This window comes from Myotis nattereri, assembly GCF_964212035.1.
Source record: "Myotis nattereri genome assembly, chromosome: 1".
NCBI classification, from domain to species: Eukaryota; Metazoa; Chordata; class Mammalia; order Chiroptera; family Vespertilionidae; genus Myotis; species Myotis nattereri.
The window spans coordinates 30706161-30724238 of NC_138075.1; the positions used below are offsets into that span (position 1 = coordinate 30706161).

The 18078-nt window shown below is 42.8% G+C and overlaps 1 protein-coding gene across 1 annotated transcript in view; it reads right to left on the reverse strand.

Moving 5' to 3' along the window:
• FUT8 (fucosyltransferase 8) overlaps nucleotides 1-11502 on the reverse strand; it is a 230396-nt gene extending 218894 nt beyond the window's left edge. Inside the window, exon 1 of the mRNA XM_081088268.1 lies at nucleotides 11096-11502. The gene's annotated coding sequence lies outside the window, so the exon portion shown is untranslated. The remainder of the gene's footprint in view (nucleotides 1-11095) is intronic.
• Nucleotides 11503-18078: the final 6576 nt, after the last annotated feature.

Below are 18078 nucleotides of genomic sequence, written 5' to 3' on the forward strand. Positions count from 1 at the left end.
GTGTGGCTCAGCTGGTTGAGCATCGTCCCATGCACCAAAAGGTCACCAGTCAGGGCACATGCAGGTTTCAGGCTCAATCCCCAGAAGGGGAACTGCAGGAGGCAACCAATCAATGTTTTTCTATCATCAATGTTTCTATCTCTCTCTCTTTCTCCCTTCCTCTCTCTCTAAATTAATTTTAAAAGCATACTAAAAAAATGACAAAGGACCCAGTGCGCACATTCTCCACTCCCACCTTACCCCCTTCTTTCAAAAAAAAAAAAAAAATTTAGCCCTAACCGGTTTGGCTCAGTGGATAGAGGGTCGGCCTGTGGATGAAGGGTCCCAGGTTCGATTTCAGTCAAGGGCATGTACCTTGGTTGTGGGCACATCCCCAGTAGGGGGCGTGCAGGAGGCAGCTGATCGATGTTTCTCTCTCATCGATGTTTCTAACTCTCTATCCAAATCCCTTCCTCTCTGTGAAAAATCAATAAATTTTTTTTAAAAAAAATTTAACCCTATACCTTCCACAGTTCTTCTAGTCTCTTGCCTACTGCCTCCAAAGGAAATACAACCATTAGAATAAATATATTGTAATATAAAAAGCTAATGTTTTACCAGGACATGTTCTATGAATTCTAAGGAAAAAATTCCTAGAAAGATGGTCAACTCCCACATTTGCTACCACTGCTGGGAGAGGAAAGATAACAAACAAGTAGAAGAAGAATGTGGAAGGAGAGAGAAAAACTAAAGAATCTCCCTCGCCTCCAAATAAGGCAGGCTCATCAACCAGTACAATCCTCTGCCTCTCTCAATCTCCCTCCCCTCACTGACTGCCCCAAGCATAGCTGAGATCTGCAAGAATGAATGTAATATATAAGCTACAAATTATATTTTCCACCTTTACCACTAATTAAGATATTATAATCAATTATATTTTTATAGTTATAAAAATGATTTTTAAAACTGGTTTATGAAATGTTGATTTACATTATTTAATAACTTTGGTATGCTTTTATAATTTGATAGTCTGCAAATATTGTTTTTAGTAAGGCAAATTTATTCTGGCTCTAGGTGTTAATGAGATTTGATATCTCATTTAGGGGATATGATATAAATAACCAGCCACAACATTAGTAAAAATTTAAAATTCACTCATGGTTCATTAACAGTCTTGATTGAATAAGATTTACATAAACACAAAACAGGTTCATTTTAGTTATACAGTATGTTTGAGGTAAGTCAAATAGAAGAATCTCCCATTTCATTTTACTTTTATTTATTTATAATCAGAACGTTATAGCATTTAAAGTTCATATCATGTAACGTTTCTCATAACTCAGATTCTAAAATAAACATTAGCTTTCCCCATTTATATCTAATATCAATTTTCAACTGGTATGCCACAAGAATTTTTAAAACATGCAATACCTGAACATTTAGTCAGGGGCACTGACCTCTTTTCCCTTAGATTGTCAAATTTAAAAAATGACAACAGCCAACACAATAGCCATCAGGTGTGAATCAATCAAAATTACACTTCTTTCTGTCGGATCAGCAAAAAATATTTTTTTTGGTGTACCGCAGAATTTTAGTAGTTTATGTGTGCCATGAGATGAAAAGGTTGAAAATCTCTGGTTTATAACATAAACTCTATTTACAGTAACTGCTCATCAAGACTATGACTATGGTAAGTCTGATTTTGTGTTTTATTATTGACTAGAGGCCCGATGCACGAAATTCGTGCAAGAGTAGGCCTTCCTTCCCCCGGCTGCCAGCACCAGCTTCCCTCTGGCACCTGGGATCTGGGCTTCCCTAACAGCCCCGGCTTCAACTGGAAGGTCATCCAGAAGGACGTCTAGTCTAATTAGCATATTACACTTTTATTATTATAGATTTCCCCTTTGGCTTTTTGTTTTGTTTTTCTCATTGGAGAGAGAGAGAGAGAGAGAGAGAAGAGAGGAGGGGAGAAAGAGACATCAATGTGAGAGAGGTACATCAAGTTACATCGATTGGTTGCCTCTTGTGCACACTCCAACTGGGGATTCAACTCCAACCTAGGTATTGTGCCCAGACCAGGCATCGTACCCATGAGCCCATGAACTTTGGTGCACCAGACAGAGTTCCAACTCCTAATCCACATCAACCAGGGCAAGTCTGACCTTCTTAACATAAATATGTTTCATATTATTTCAGTTTATCCCATTGCAGAAATAAATATGAAAAACCCAAGTTCTAAGATACAACAAATATAGGGAGCATTTCAGTAGTGATCTTTTCTTTTGTTTTTTTTTGTTTATTTGTTTTAATCCTCACCCAAGGATACTTTTTCCATTGATTTTTAGAGAAAGTGGAAGAGAGAGGGAAAGACAGAGAAATATCGATGTCATCGATTGGTTGCCTCCTGCACACGCCCTGACCAGGGCCCAGTTGGGGAGAAGCCTACAACCCAGGTAAGTGCCCTTATCTGGAATCGAACCCCAGACCCTTTGGTCCACAGGCCAACACTCTATCCACTGTGCCAAATCGGCTAGGGCTCAGTAGTGATCTTTAAAGTTTTATTCCAGTGCTTCAATGAAGAGGTTATACCATAGAACCAATACAAATGAAAAGAGACTAATATAGCAAAGGCAAGTTTAAACTACATCAGTACTTGCCTCATACTGGTATAATTTGTCAATTAAAATAAAAATCCTTAAAATTCAAAACTTTTTCCTTTCACACGTCATTTTCTGACAAAAGAATAATCTATCACAAAAGGTAATCTTTAAAAGTAGTATCTGAGTAAGGTATTAGGTTTTGGCAAATAAAATATTCTTGTTTTATTTTGTTTTGTTTTGTTAATCCTTACCCAAGGATATTTTTTCTACTGACTTCTAGAGAGAGTGGAAGGGACGGGAGAAGGGGGGAGAAAGAGGAAGAGAGAGACAAACATCGATGTGAAAGAGAGATGTGAACTGGTTGCCTCCTGCACGAGCCTGAACTGGGGCGGAAATGGAACCTGACCAGGAATCAAACCCAAAACCCTTCGGTGCGAGGACTGATGCTCTAACCATTGAAAACACTGGCCAGGGTGGCAAATTACATCTTTTTAAAAGAAAACTTAAATGAAAGTAATGCTATAGCTCTGCTGGTTTTTTTTGTAATATATTTTTATTGATTTCAGAGAGGAAAGGAGAGGGAGAAATAGAAACATCAATGATGAGAGAGAATCACTGATTGGCTGCCTCTTGCACATCCCTTACTGGGGATAAAATCCACAATCCGGGCATGTGCCCTTTACCGGAATCTAACCCAGGGCCCTTCAGTTCACAGGCTGATGCTCTCTATCCAGGAAGCCAAACCAGCTCCGCTTTTTAAAGAGTACTAGTGGCCTGGTGCACCAACTCTTGCACATTGAAAGGAAATTAATTAGAAAAAATATTTAAGATCACTATTCGTCCTTTCTCTATAACAGAAGTGGCAACCAAATTCACGATCAACAATAACAGATCAAAACACATGCATGTGAATGGTGCCAGCGAGAACTTCATATGTATCATGCATGAGAGAGTCAACTTAGCCTTTTCTATATGCTAGTGGCCCGGTGCACGAAATTCGCGCATGGGGGGGAAGGGGGTCCCTCAGCCCAGCCTGCACCCTCTCCAATTGCGGACCCCTTGGGGGATGTCTGACTGCCAGTTTAGGCCCAATCCCACAGGATGGCTGGCTCCTAACTGCTCACCTGCCTGACGGCCTGATCGCCCCTAACTGCCTCTGCCTGCCTGCCTGATTGCCCCTAACCCCTCTGCCTGCCAGCCTGATCTCGCCCCCAACTACCCTCCCCTGCAGGCCTGATCTTGCCCCCAATGGCTCCCCCCCTGCCAGCCTGATCTCGCCTCCAACTGCCCTCCCCTGCCGGCCTAATTGCCCCTAACTCCCTGCTTCCCTGATCTCGTGCTTAACTGCCCTCCCTTGCTGGCCTGATCACCCCTAACTGCCTGTGCCTAGGCCCCCACCACCATGGCTTTGTCCACAAGGAAGTCGGATGTTCAGAAGATGGCCGGTTGACCTGGTCTAATTAGCATATTACCCTTTTATTAGTATAGATTATTAGTATAGATAGAATAAACTTGCTTAATTAGACCTGCTTTCTGATTTAGCAAAACTTTTTCCAGCCCAGTGAAGCACCCCAAATTCTCTTTCAGGTAATTGTCAGCAACACAGCAGTAAATACCAACATGAAGCGAATTATTATTGTAGATCATGCAGGGAGAACAAAGGGTAAAATATTTAACTGCAGCAATGTTTGACTATATTCTGTGCAGTGAGAAAACCTGAAGTCATTTTCAAGATTCACCATTTCTTACTTCTTTTCAGTAGGGTCAAGTTTCTAAGCTTTCTAAATCTCCGTTTTCTGGTTAATGAAAAGAAAATAGGATTCCACCGAGTCTCCTATCTACCTACTCCAGGACTTCTGTGGGGATCAAATGAGATGAGGCACAGGAAAACGCTTCACAGACATTTGGTTAAAGTGTAAAATGTTTCTACCTGGCTATAAAGCAAGTCATATTCCTGAGCTGAAGAAACTGCAAAGAGGCTAGATGCTAGGGAGAGGAAGCTGGGTGTTGCTACATGACATCATTAACCAGACAGACAATTAGCATATTAGCTTTTTACATATAGACTAGAGGCCTGGTGCACAAAAATTTGTGCACTCAGGGGGGTCCCTCAGCCCAGCCTATGCCCTCTTGCAGTCTGGGACCCCTCAGAGGATGTCCACCTGCTGACTTAGGCCCGCTCCCTGGGGGATCAGGCCCAAGCTGGCAGTCAGACATCCCTCTGGAAGCCTGCCAGCCCTCAGGGATGTCCACTTGCCAGCGGGGAGCAGGCCTAAGCTGCAGTCGGACATCCTTAGCACTGCTAAGGCGGGAGAGGCTCCCACCACCACCACTGTACTGGCAGCCATCAGCCTGGCTTGTGGCTGAGCAGAGCTCCCCCTGTGGGAGCACACTGACCACCAGGGGCAGCTCCTGCATTGAGCGTCTGCCCCCTGGTGGTCAGTGTGTGTCATAGTGACCAGTCATTCCCAGTCGTTCTGCTGTTAGGGTCAGTTTGCATATTACCCTTTTATTATATAGGATAGAGGCCTGGTGCATGGGTGGGGGCCGGCTGGTTTGCCCTGAAGGGTGTCCCGGATCAGGGTGGGGGTCCCACGGGGATTCCTGGTCAGCCTGGGTGAGGGGCTTATGGCTGTTTGCAGCCGGTCACACCCCCTTCAGGGTGGGAGTCCCCACTGGGGTGCCTGGCCAGCCTGGGTGAGGGGCTGATGGCTGTTTGCAGGCTGGTCAAGACCCCCCAGTGGGGACCCTCACCCCATGGAGGTTTGGCCAGCCTGGGTGATGGGCTGATGGCTGTTTTCAGGCTGGCCACACCCCCTTTAGGGTTGGGGGTCCCCACTGGGGTGCCTGGCCAGTCTGGGTGAGGGGCTGAGGGCCGTTTTCAGGTTGGCCAAGCCCACCTGCTATGGAAGCTACCAGCCTCTCCTTTTTTTCTTTTTTTTTTTTTTATTCTGGGATTTATTTACCTTCTATAATTGAAACTTGGTAGCCTTGAGAGGAGCTCAGAGCCAGCCAGGGCGGGCGGGAGGGAGGCCCCCTGCTCACTCCAGCTCCATGGCCACGGCCAGCTGAAAGCTGGTATCTGGGGTTTATTTATCTTCTATAATTAAAACTTTGTTGCTTTGAGTGGAGCTCAGAGCTGCCACGGCAAGCGGGAAGCTTGGCCTCCTCCATCATTGGGGCAACCAAGCCTCCTGCTTACTCCAGCTCAGTGGCTGCCAGCCGCCATCTTGGTTGGGTTAATTTGCATATAGTTGCTCTGATTGGTTGGTGGGCGTGGCTTAAGGCATGGTGAAGGTATGGTCAATTTGCATGTTTGTCTTTTATTAGTGTAGATAAGTAACTCTTATATTGAAATACATGACATAATCCCATCAGCCATATTTGCTCTTCTTCTATTAAAAAAAAATACAGTATCATATAAAGTTTATATGGGTTATATGTTTAGAATACTGTACAGATTGATATAACGTTATTTAATCACAGAAGAAAAAGCTATGTCAGGGGAGTGATATGGTTCATTTCATTGGTTTGATTCCTAATTACTCCAAAGGGGAAAGTGTGGGATGATGGAGGGTGGCTGAAGGGGAGATGTAGGCATGAGAGTAGAACATAAAGAGAAAGTAATATTGAGGCTTGAGACTAATCCATTAAAAAATACATCTTAAGTGCATACATAATCTCATATAATTTTCTTCTGTTGGGAATTTTTTAAAGTTTGTAAATATCTTTTACTTTTAAACATCCTTACTATCTCATTATAACAAACTACAATTTAATAACAATTCAAATTGCAAAAACGAAATCATATACTTTATGGTAAAGAAATATAAGCCAGCCCAGCCGGTGTGGCTCAGTGGTTGAGAGTCCACCCATGCACCCAGAGGCCACCAATTCAATTCCCCGCTAGGGCACACGTCCAGGGTCTCACACTCAGTCCCTGGTGAGGGGCATGCAAGGGGCAGCTGTTCTATGTTTCTCTCTCATCCATGTTTCTATTTCTTTCTTCCTCTCCCTTCCTCTCCCTCTAAAAATCAGTAAAAATATATTTTAAAAAAGAAAGAAATATAAGCAGAAAATCTTTAAAAGGAAATCTTGTATTGGTCCTCTAAATGCTACACTCACTATACTACTATCGACAACAGAAGACAAAGTAGGTATCTCAGCTGAAAAGTACCAAAGGGCCAGTATTGATGCAGGGTATAAAAGTACTATAATAGTAACATTTTTGGTTTCAGAGTTGTTTAAAATCTTAGTTTTGTTTTTCATTTTTAGAAAATAAATTTATTTACATGCTTATATTCACTCTTATGATTATAAATGGAGGCTCTTATTTTTTATAAATGTGCTAAAATATGATTTACCATTTAATTAAACCAAGAGATTTACTAAATGCAGTTTTTACTAAATCAAAAATAACAATTAAAATGGTAATGGTTCATTCCTGGGGGTCGACAACAACAACAAAAAAAGACACTGTGCCCTAACCGGTTTGGCTTAGTGGATAGAGCGTCGGCCTACAGACTGAGGAGTCCCGGGTTCTTCCGGGCAAGGGCATGTACCTTGGTTGCGGGCATGTCCCCAGTGGGGGCTGCGCAGGAGGCAGCTGATCGATGTTTCTCTCTCATCGATGTTTCTGGCTCTCTAACCCTCTCCCTTCCTCTCTGTAAAAAATCAATAAAATGTATTTTTTTTTAAAAAGACATTGTAAAAGATACATAAAAATATTCCAGCATGTCTCATAAAACTGTTTAATTTAGAGCATTAATCCCTTAAGTATGGTAAATACCTCACTATTCTCTTACAGATATTATCATTCCTTTCAAAGAATCTATTTTTTTATTTTATCAACATTGAGATTCTATTTACATAATGAAGAGCAATGGAGAACACACAGCTCAATCACTATCCTCAGAAACTAAATATTCTAATGATTTTAATATACACATTACCAATTTGTAGCCTATAATTTGAAGAATGTGAATGGTGAAACGTCTAAATAAAGTACCATAGACAAAAAACAACAACAAAAAACTGCTTCATATTCAAAGGCACAACGTGAATTTAGATCAGCTGGACTCACTGCTCTATATTTCAGGAGACAGAGGTTAATAAGTGATCTTGGGATCCTTGCTCTACAGATGTCTCAAGGGTCTATTTCTTTATTGAAAGTATCTCTACTTTTGATAAAATATCTATGTTACTACATAAGTGATATCTTTGCCCATATAAGACTCTACTTGAAGCTTTTTTGATATTTAAGACTGTATATATTACAATGAAAAAATTTAAGAACATGCAACATGCACAAAGGGTCAAGATGCACTGCACAAGAAGGTTAAGAAACTACTATCACACACTCTAAGTTTAGGACATATTTTCAAGAGATTTTAAATGAGAAATTCAACAAACCTTAAACATTAAACTTTCCATTATTTCAGATCATGAAAAGATTTTTTAACTAATTTGTAATACACAATATATATACTCCACAAACAACTATGTACAGATAGATGCCATATCAATTCCCTTACTATTTTCAATAAAAATGTATGATTCACCCTGGCCAGTGTTGCTCCATGGTTAGAACACTGGCACTTGCACCAAAGGGTCATGGTTTCAATTCCCACACAAGGGCTGATATCTAGGTTGCAGGTTCAATCCCCAGCCAGGTCAGGGGCACATGTGGGAGGCAACTAATTAATGTGTCTCTCTTACATCAATGTTTCTCTTTCTTTCTCTCTCCCCCTCCCTCCTTTCCAGTCTCTCTAAAAAAATAAAAATAAAAATAAATGTATGTTTATTCTTGTCATAAAAATCTGATTTGGGGTATTTTAAAAGTTCAAACATATTAAGCTATGCTTTGCTTTGGCACTAGCTCCCCCTCCAGACCAATCTACTAATAAACTGCACTTTGAAAAAAATAAACAAGGAACACACGTTTTTCCAAACCACTAGCAAATTTCAAAATTCACCACTTTTAAATACATTCCAATTCCTTAAAATAAGTAGTTAAAATTTGTATCCAAACATTTCAGAATATAATCAGAATTATTTTTTCAAACCTATACATCTCAAGCAGAACTGACTTGTAGGAAAACAACTTCAAGTGACTCTTAAAATTTAAGAAGATCCTAAAGTAAATCTATGTAGTGGTATGTTTTATGGAAATTATTTGAACCACTATCCTAATAAACCACAATATATTCTTCATGTGAGATCAATACTTGATTAAAGATACATTTTAGCATGTTTCTGCAGTCAATGCAAGTTTCATTCCAGCTGTTCAGCTCTTCAAGTAGAATTCTCAATTTATAATGCAGCAAAAAGAAAATCCATGCTTCCAAACTACCCTTCTATTTTCCTTCTACTCATTTCTAACTCCCTACATTTTTAAATACTAAACTGTAAAATCACAATTCAAATGTTTGAATTCCCACCTTTTTCTTACTATTGTATTTATAAATCAAGTAACCAAGGCTTTCTATACACATTTTATAGTGTATTTCACAAGGCTAGCAACTTACAGGGCCTTATTATTTTGGCATAACATTTTAGGTTGTTTTTAACTTGAAGGGAGAATACAACTTACGCCATTATTTCAGTGTAGCACTGTGGTGCTTAAATAATTTCTCTCCTAAAATGATTTCTATATGATGCACCCTTTAAAAGAATTATGCATAAAAACATAAAATTTAAGTTAAGAAAATAAAAATGCACTTAACCCCAGAACAACAAGGAAAATAAAAAACTAGTATAATGAAACCTTTCCTACAGTTTCTAAAGAGAGCCAAGCCAAAGTTCAGTCAATTACCTGTGATAAGTTTAAAATGCAGGAAGTAGATTGACACCTCTCCCTGCCTTTATCCAAGGCCTCAATCAAAAAGCCAATATGGAGACCGAGAGCTGCTCTTGCCACCACCAACATGGAGACTTTGTACTGACCCCCATTCTTGGTGCTGGAATGACCAACCTGAAGCTGAAGAAGCCATCCTGTATGCACATGTCCTCGGCCATGACAATGTACACTCTAGTGGTAGTGTCTGACTTCCTCATCACCAGAGAAATAATTTATTATGTTATCGTTGAACTGCTGAGTGTTGGCTCTATGACTGAGGAACATGGCATTAGAGACCAGTAGCTTTCTTGGCCTACAGAGTAAATGGACAATATATTATGGAAGGACTTGAATCCTGTTTACAATGGGAGGGTTAGGTTTCATAAACCTAGGCCAATCCAAATGCACCAAACATTCCAAAACTCAATAGATGTCTTCTTCTATTCACTGGATTCGCCTGTGTCTTATTGAGTTTCTTTTCACGGACAGAGTATTCGTGAGAATGCAACTGCCTGGCTATCTGATGGGTTAGAGTGCCTTTTGAGAAGAATTGTGGATAACAGATTTGTTCCTGTTAATGAAGTTTTAAAGACTCTATCAATCCTCTGATATGAAATGTGGAAAAAAAAATGAAAAGCAGCAGAAAACATAGGAAGCATATTAAAGCTCGGACTAGAATTATCTTCTTGGTATCAAACAAGACAAGCTTATCGGGGGTTTTTTCCTGCCGACCTATACTGGCACACCATTGATGTTAAGTATCCTTCAGTTTTTAATTTTTAAAGAAAATATACTCCCATTTCTACAACTAAAATAAATAAATAAATAAGCGAGCTAATATACGGCAAAACGCTAAAAGCTCACCAGGGATGACTAACCACGACCCTGTCATTGAACTTAAGAGATGCACTGCGTCCCTGGCGTTCTGTGTTCCTAAAGATTGCAGTCCCCACTGTGAGAGAACAGGTGCTGCGACCTACCATCCATTCGCTCTCGCAGGACAAACCTCCTTTAACTAATAGAGACTCACTTCACCTCCCAAGTAAGTTTAGATACTCAAAAGCCGCCAGCTCACCATTTCCATATCAAGGGGGTGGAGGGTGCAGGGGCACTCGCGCCCATAAGTGCCCGGGCATCGCCCCCTGGCTGGGAGTGGGTCTGTGTGCAGGTCCCCCCCGCCCCCCCAGGTTTCTAGCCCAGGAACCCCTCTCACAAGCCCGTGAGGCACAGGCATCCTCCTCCTGGCAGTCGGTGACTACAGGGGCAGAGCTGCTGGCGAAAGGGCAGGTAGGTGTGCAGAAGAGGGACACCTCCTCCCCCGCCCCCATCTCGCCTCCTGTCCTCCGCTCCAGCCCCTGCCCGATCCAAGGATGCGCGACCCGAGGGCAGCGGCCGCCCCGCTCCGCGTCCCGGCCCGGGCGGCGGGCGCCCCTCACCCCCTGTCCGCGCCCTCCCGGCCGCGCCAAGGCACCCGCCGGAGCGTCCCGGGGGCTCGCTCCCCACTTTTCCCGGAGCGGCTGGGGAAGCAGCAGCACTTGCAGCAACAGGCCCGGGGATCGCCTGGGGAAAAGGAGTCGCGACAGCCTCCAGGCACATCCCCGGAGCCTCGTCGGATCCCGCGTTTGCCCAGCCCCAGACCCCGACGCGCGCGGGGCCCGGCCCCCAGACGCCCCCTTACCCGAGGCGGGAGCAGAGGCGGTCTCCGGTGCTCCCCGGTCGCCGCCGCCACAGCCGCAGCCGCAGCTGCCCTCCGCGAGGGGAGTGGGAGAGGTGGCTGGGTGGAGGATGCTACTACCGACTGAAGGGAGAGGAAGAAACGGAAACAGGAACCACCGCCGCCGCTTAACGGAGCCTCCGGCGCCAGTGACTGAGGGAGAGCGCGAGGCGGCGCGAGCTGGACAGTCGCTGACAGCGCGAGACCGAGCGCGAGCCGGGTCTCGGGCGCGCGACCCCGAGGAGCGCCGGCCCCATTCCGCGGGGAGAGGAGGGAGACGGGCTGCCTGGGGGCTGGGAGGGGGCGGCGAGGGGCGGGGGCCTGGAGCGGAGGGAACCCGACCACTCCGGTCGGCCGGCGATAACGCGCGCACGCGCCGGAGCGGCTCTGACAACGAGAGCGGGCGGGGAAACCCAGGATAGCGCAAGCGTGAGCGCGCGGAAGGGGGCGCGCGCCCCTCGGCGTTCCCGGCCCGTGGGAGAGGGCGCGCATGCGCCGGCGCCTGCCACCTACGGCGACCCAGGCATGTGCCAGGGCTTCTCCCCGCCCCCTCTTGGCTGCGCCCTTGGATCGCTCACCGCAGCATCCTGGGGCAGGAGCGCCCCGGGCCACAGCGGGACCGGGGGAGCTCCAGCAGTGCAGCCGCTGCGCGCGCGGGCGCCGGCTCCAACGCGAGCGTAGGCCGCCCTCTACCGCTGGAAGGCCGGAGGCTGAGGGGGGCGCGAGACCAGCCGGGAGCGCCACCTCCAGGGAATCCCGCATTTTCGACCGCTGGGGCGGGACTGGCCCGCGCCAGTTCAGCCGCGGCCCCAAGGAGCACCTGGTACTGGAGATTGGGAGCAGGCTCTCTGCCACTTGTGAGGGATGATCGCCGCTGCCCGGCTGCAGCTTGCAACGCGAGCATAGACTGGCACGCACCCACAACCGACTGGCGAAGCCCTACTTTCTCGTGTGAGTATGTTTCCACACTCGCCGGATGTAAAGATCCCCCGCGAGGGCCAGAATTCGATGTCTGGCCTCTCCCTCGACCCGCGGCTGCGACAGCCCCTCAATGAGGCGGAAGTTTATTCAGTACGGGAAAGAGAACACGGAACGAAGGGGTGGGGGCTTTTCCTCAGGATGCTTCCTACCCGCTCGGACTCGGGAAATTCCTGCCGCCCGCGGTGCAGAGCAGTGGGCCGAAGAGCTAGTTCACACCAGCCCAGACGGCGAGCTGAGACCCAGGACCTGAGCGCGCTGGCGGGGCGCACAAAGTAGTAGCGAGCCGAGGCGGGGGCCACGGTGGCCAATCAGAACCGCGAGCTGCGTGAGTGGAGTGCGAGCCGACCAATCAGAAGGCGGGAAGATGAGCTTCCTTTACCGAACTCTTCCCGGTGCCTCCGGACCCAGATCCCAAGCCTGAGGTGCAGTGCTGCGGAAAAGCGAAATGATACCCTAAAACACAGAAGAATTCTTCCTCTAGACGTGGGTGTTTTGAAGTAAATGCCTTGGGCACATATCCTAGAGCAAATAGCGGCGGGCTTTTAGATGCTGAGTGTGAAAAGGGTCGCAGAGAAGAGATTTAAGAGCCAGTGGACTGCCAAGACTGTTACCTGCCTCATAACGTTCATAAACATATAGTATTTACGGAGTCATTTTTAAAGGCCAGGAACTGTACTCCCAAAACACAAATGAGATACTGCTGATTCAAAGGAGGAAAAAGTTCCCTATCCCTCCATAAACTTAGCTTCTGAGGGAGGTTTGTGAGACCTTGTGACTCCAGTATTTATTGGCAGCCCTTTAAAATAAAAGCTCTCCACGAAGTAGTTTACAGTTATTTTTATTATGAGCTCCCCGTAAGAAGGGAAAATTAAGACAAAAGTAGAGTGACTAGTCTAAGGTCAAAAAATACACTGGCAGAGCCCGAATTGTGTCCCAGCTCAGCTTAGTCATCGTTCAGCAATCATTTACTGAATGTGTGGTTGCTCTCCTCCACTGAAGCCGTCTCTGCACTGAGCTTGTACTAGTAAACAGAGCAAAAATCCGCTAGAAGCGTTGCAGGCTATGGTGGTTGGAAAGGAACAGAAATTTTAGGCTTATGCCATAGCAAGATGGATTAAAGGCCAAAGTCTTATCAGTCGTACTCTAGATAATTTTTAGAAGTCAGAAGTGAGGCAGATACTCACTTTTTAGTTTAACAGCATTTTTTTGAAGTATTTTAGCAAGCATGTTTAAAGCTTACCTTGTACAGTACTTCAACATCTCCAGGTTCAAAGCTTTACATTTGCCTGAAAACATCGATTTTTTTTAATCTGGCCTTCATTTTTTTCTTTCCAGAAACCTAGGGATTAAAATAATTATCTTCTCAAACTCCTGCTCAAAAAGAAAAAAAAAATATATCTTCCCATGGGATGTTTGTTCAAGATTTAGTGCATTTTTAGAGTGCAGTATAATATATATATATTAAAATGCCAAATAACTAGTGTCTCTAGCATATATTCAGAAACTAGACCTTAAGCGATTTCAGTTCTGCTCTGTTGAGTTAATGTGCTTCTCAGCCTGTGACAGAACACTGTTATCAAAGCCCTTTTCAGGACATGCCTAGGATTTAGCTACCACCTCAGAACTGGAAGTATTAGTTAAATAACTGACTTCTGAGAACAAACTACACATTAAGTCCCAGGCCAACAATGAATTTACAAAAAATTCACAACAGTCCCTGCTTTTAAAAAACACATTTCTCTTATTGTCTCCAGAGAGGAATGTTACTAAAACTCTGCCTTTCTCTTAACAGGTTAAATTTCTGACAGAAAGTATCCCCAAAGGTTCTATCTACATCACTGGCCACCAGAACACATCTCTGTTTAAGTATGTTTTCTCACAAGCTCCGGTCTCTTTGTTGCTGGGCCCTCTCACTCTCTCTTCTCACCCCAGCTGTCTGTCTGTGCCTCACGTCACTCCTAGTTTCAGGTATTTGCTTAAGAAAGTAGAATTGTTCCACCACTTCCTCCACCACCACCCGCTCAGCAACTAGGCTTGAGACCTATTTTTGCTGATGCAAAAACTTATAAAGTTCTGCTCAGCGAAACACTGTAAAGAATATTCTTTATGACATTATACTGAGAGCTAATAGGAACTTCTAAATACATCGTACTCTTTTACGCAGCCTGCATCAAATTCTTAGTCATCAACCAGAGCGGTGCGGGTCTTGCGGGTGGAACAAGAAGGAGTCAACCATTAGACAATGGAAAATATCAAAATGAAAGGCAGTACCTGAGTAGCCGTTTTATTGAGATCAAAATTAATGAACACTACCACATTTCCAAAGTTTGAACACCCAAAGGACAGCACTGTTACTGCTACATACAAGAAGGTGTGAACTCGAGAAAATTATTTTACCCATTTGGCTCTTAGTTTTCTCATCTGTAAAATGAAGGGGTTGGACTAGATACATTTTAGTTGTTTGCCAGTCCTAAACTATAAATCTAGCTAGCTTGACAGTAACTAACAATGAAGTATGGAAAAACAGCCTATATTTTCAAATTCAATAAATGTTTTAAGCCACTTTTGAGCCATCTCCTTAAGTTGAAATTGTCTATCTACACCGGTGGTTCTCAACCTTGGCTGCATGTTAGAATCACCTGGGAATCTTTTTAAAATCCTGATTTCTGGGCCTTATCCTGCAGAAATTCTGTTTCTTTGTTACTAATGTTGTGGCCCCAGCCCATAACAAAGAAACAGAATTTCTGGAAGATGAGGCCCAGAAACCAGGATTTTAAAAAGATTCCCAGGTGATTCTAATGTGCATCCAAGGTTGAGAACCACTGATCTACACCAAGCATGTCAAACTCAAAGGCTAACACGGGCCTAATAAACAAGGTTTAAGTTTATGTGGGCCACAAAAAAACAACAGTTTCAATTTTCATAGAAACATAGGTTTATTTTGATAGAGACATGCTGAATACAAAGGGCTGAAATGAGTAATTGTTAACATAAAATAATATAACATTTTAATAAAAATTAATATTTTTTCTTGAATATTAACTTACCAGACACTGAATCACTGCACAAATTAAGAAGCATAATGCAAATAAACCTATTTTTCTTGTTCTCCAAAAGCGAAATATTCCCTGTTGCACACACCAAACAAGTCAGTACAAGACTAATGACCTGGCAATTGGCTGCTAAAATATCCACTGCTAGTATTAGTGGAGAGAAATGGTGTGCCTGCACATAAGGCATGTAATGGAAATGAATGCAACATGGTTATAATAATCAGTCATTAGCGAAAGTTGTAGTTCGTTATTAATAATTACGTATAACAGGATATTGTAAAAATTAAGTTGTGAAATTTTTATTAAAACATTTCTTACATACCGTTATATTGGCTGGGCCGCAAAAATATTCATCGTGGGCCGCATGTGGCCCACAGGCTGAGAGTTTGACATGCTTGATCTACACCCATTCATTAAACAGCCAGAACCAATCATTCCAATCAGAAGAATAAATGATTGATTTAGAGCAGTGGTTCTCAACCTTCCTAATGCCTCGACCCTTTAATACAGTTCCTCATGTTGTGGTGACCCCCAACCATAAAATTATTTTCGTTGCTACTTCATAACTGTAATTTTGCTACTGTTATGAATCGTAATGTAAATATCTGATATGCAGGATATATTTTCATTGTTACAAATTGAACATAATTAAAGCATAGTGATTAATCACAAAAACAATATGTAATTATATCTGTGTTTTCCGATGGTCTTAGGCGACCCCTGTGAAAGGGTTGTTCGACCCCCAAAGAGGTCTCGACCCACAGGTTAAGAACCTCTGATTTAGAGGCTGATGAAACTAGACAAACTATCCCTCCCTGTACCTTGCCTCCATGGCTGAAATGTCTCTCTTCTCCTTTGGGATCAAGTATCATATAGTTCACAGTATTGATTTCTTATTCAACATCCACTCCTAAATTTTCCTTATTGAGTTGCTTGTTTTGTTTTTGTTTGTTTTTTAGGTAACTATCCAACCTCCAGCTACAAAAGGGCAACTCAATTAGCCTGAGTCAATCAGTAAATGAATTCCCTGGTCTGATAGAGACTTGTAATGCTTACCCTGTCACATGTCACATTCTCACATGTACATCCCTGCCACCCATCCCCACTTGTTCTTGGCTGGGCCATGTAACTAGTTATAGTCACTAATCAGTAGTGGGTTGTGGGTAGAGGTGATATGTGTTACTTCCAGGTAGAACATTTAATTGCAAGTGTAAGTTCTTACAGTGTTTACTCTGCCACAGCCTCAAGACCTGTATTGTTGAAGATGATAAGCTTTTGTCAGCCTAGGTCCCCAAGAAAGGATAATGTAGAACAGCCCACCTCTCACTCTCATCAAGTCAGGATGATTGGTTTGAGTAATAAATACATCTTTGTTATTTAAGGATTTTTTTTTTCTTTTCCTTTTTTTTTCTTTTTACTGCAGTATGACCCAGATTATAAGTTATGTTAGGTCCTAGACTATTCTAATTAAAACACCAGAAAACCATTATAGTCCTGTAGTAAACTAGCCCAATCAGACAAAAGGGAAAGATTTTTAGTCCATATTTAGAGGAAAGGATTCTCTTTGATTGAGCTGATGGCTATATTGCTCCTAAAGGCTATTCCTCTCTAGACTTCTAATTCTGCAAACTAATAATTCAGTTTGTTTGTTTCTCCATAACATGGTAAGCAGAAATATATGTTTATCTTTGTACATCTTTAATTTCATCAGGGTTCCTAACATAAATCTAGCAGTGATGGCGAACCTTTTGAACTCGGCGTGTCAGCATTTTGAAAAACCCTAACTTAACTCTGGTGCCGTCTCACATATAGAAAATTTTTGATATTTGCAACCATAGTAAAACAAATATTTATATTTTTGATATTTATTTTATATATTTAAATGCCATTTAACAAAGAAAAATCAACCAAAAAAATGAGTTTGTGTGTCACCTCTGACACGCGTGTCATAGGTTCGCCATCACTGATTCTAGCTCAAAAAGCACTCATAAAAATTCGATGACTTAAAATTTAAAAAATATAAAGCTCACCATCTTGTCTTCAGAAATAAAATATTACCTGCACTAACAAGGGGAAAAAGTAGTTTGATTCAACCCAATCTTTTTACAGATGAAAAAAATAAAACCCAGTATAAGATTTATCAAGTTCATATGGCTTGCTATGGCAGAACTGAGGGGGAAAAAATAAAAACTGCTAATTGTTTCATCAAAAATGACCATAATTTTCCACTCAAGGTAGGAAAGTAATGAGACAGTATATTGCCCTGGTAGTTAAAAACTTTGAACTTACTAGCTATATGATCTTGGACAAGTTACTTACCCTCTCTAAGCTCTGGTTTTTCCATCTATGCAGGACAATAGTCTCTAGCTCATAGAGTTGTGAGGAATAAATGACTCAACATATAAAAAAAAACACAACATAATGCCTAACATAGTAAACATTCTATATATTACAGCTCTATCAAATGATGTTTATTCATAGCTAAATCAATTTTTTACATTAAGATTGATCCTGTTCTACTTTATCATTCATATAATTCAGATCCCTGACCTGTGTTTTTTTCATCATGTATAATTACAGGATAGCCTATACAACTGTATAGCCAGCATCCACCTTTCCTACAGGAACTCCTCCCATGTCCGCACTTCTGTTACATTATGGCAGCAAAAGAAACCATGTCACTACTAACTGTTCCTTGGCCCAGCTAATTAGTCAAGAGCAGAACACCTAACCCAAGAGGTGCCAGGGTAGCCATTCCTCCAAAATTTTTAGATTTTGGAAAAGAGGTCATCTCAAGCCTCACCTAGATATAAAATATGGGAGATGTCACTGGACATGTTTTTTGCCAAGTGGAAATACACATTTTGTATTGAGAGAATAAAGTCAATGGACAGAGGGAAACAGAAAAGGTGA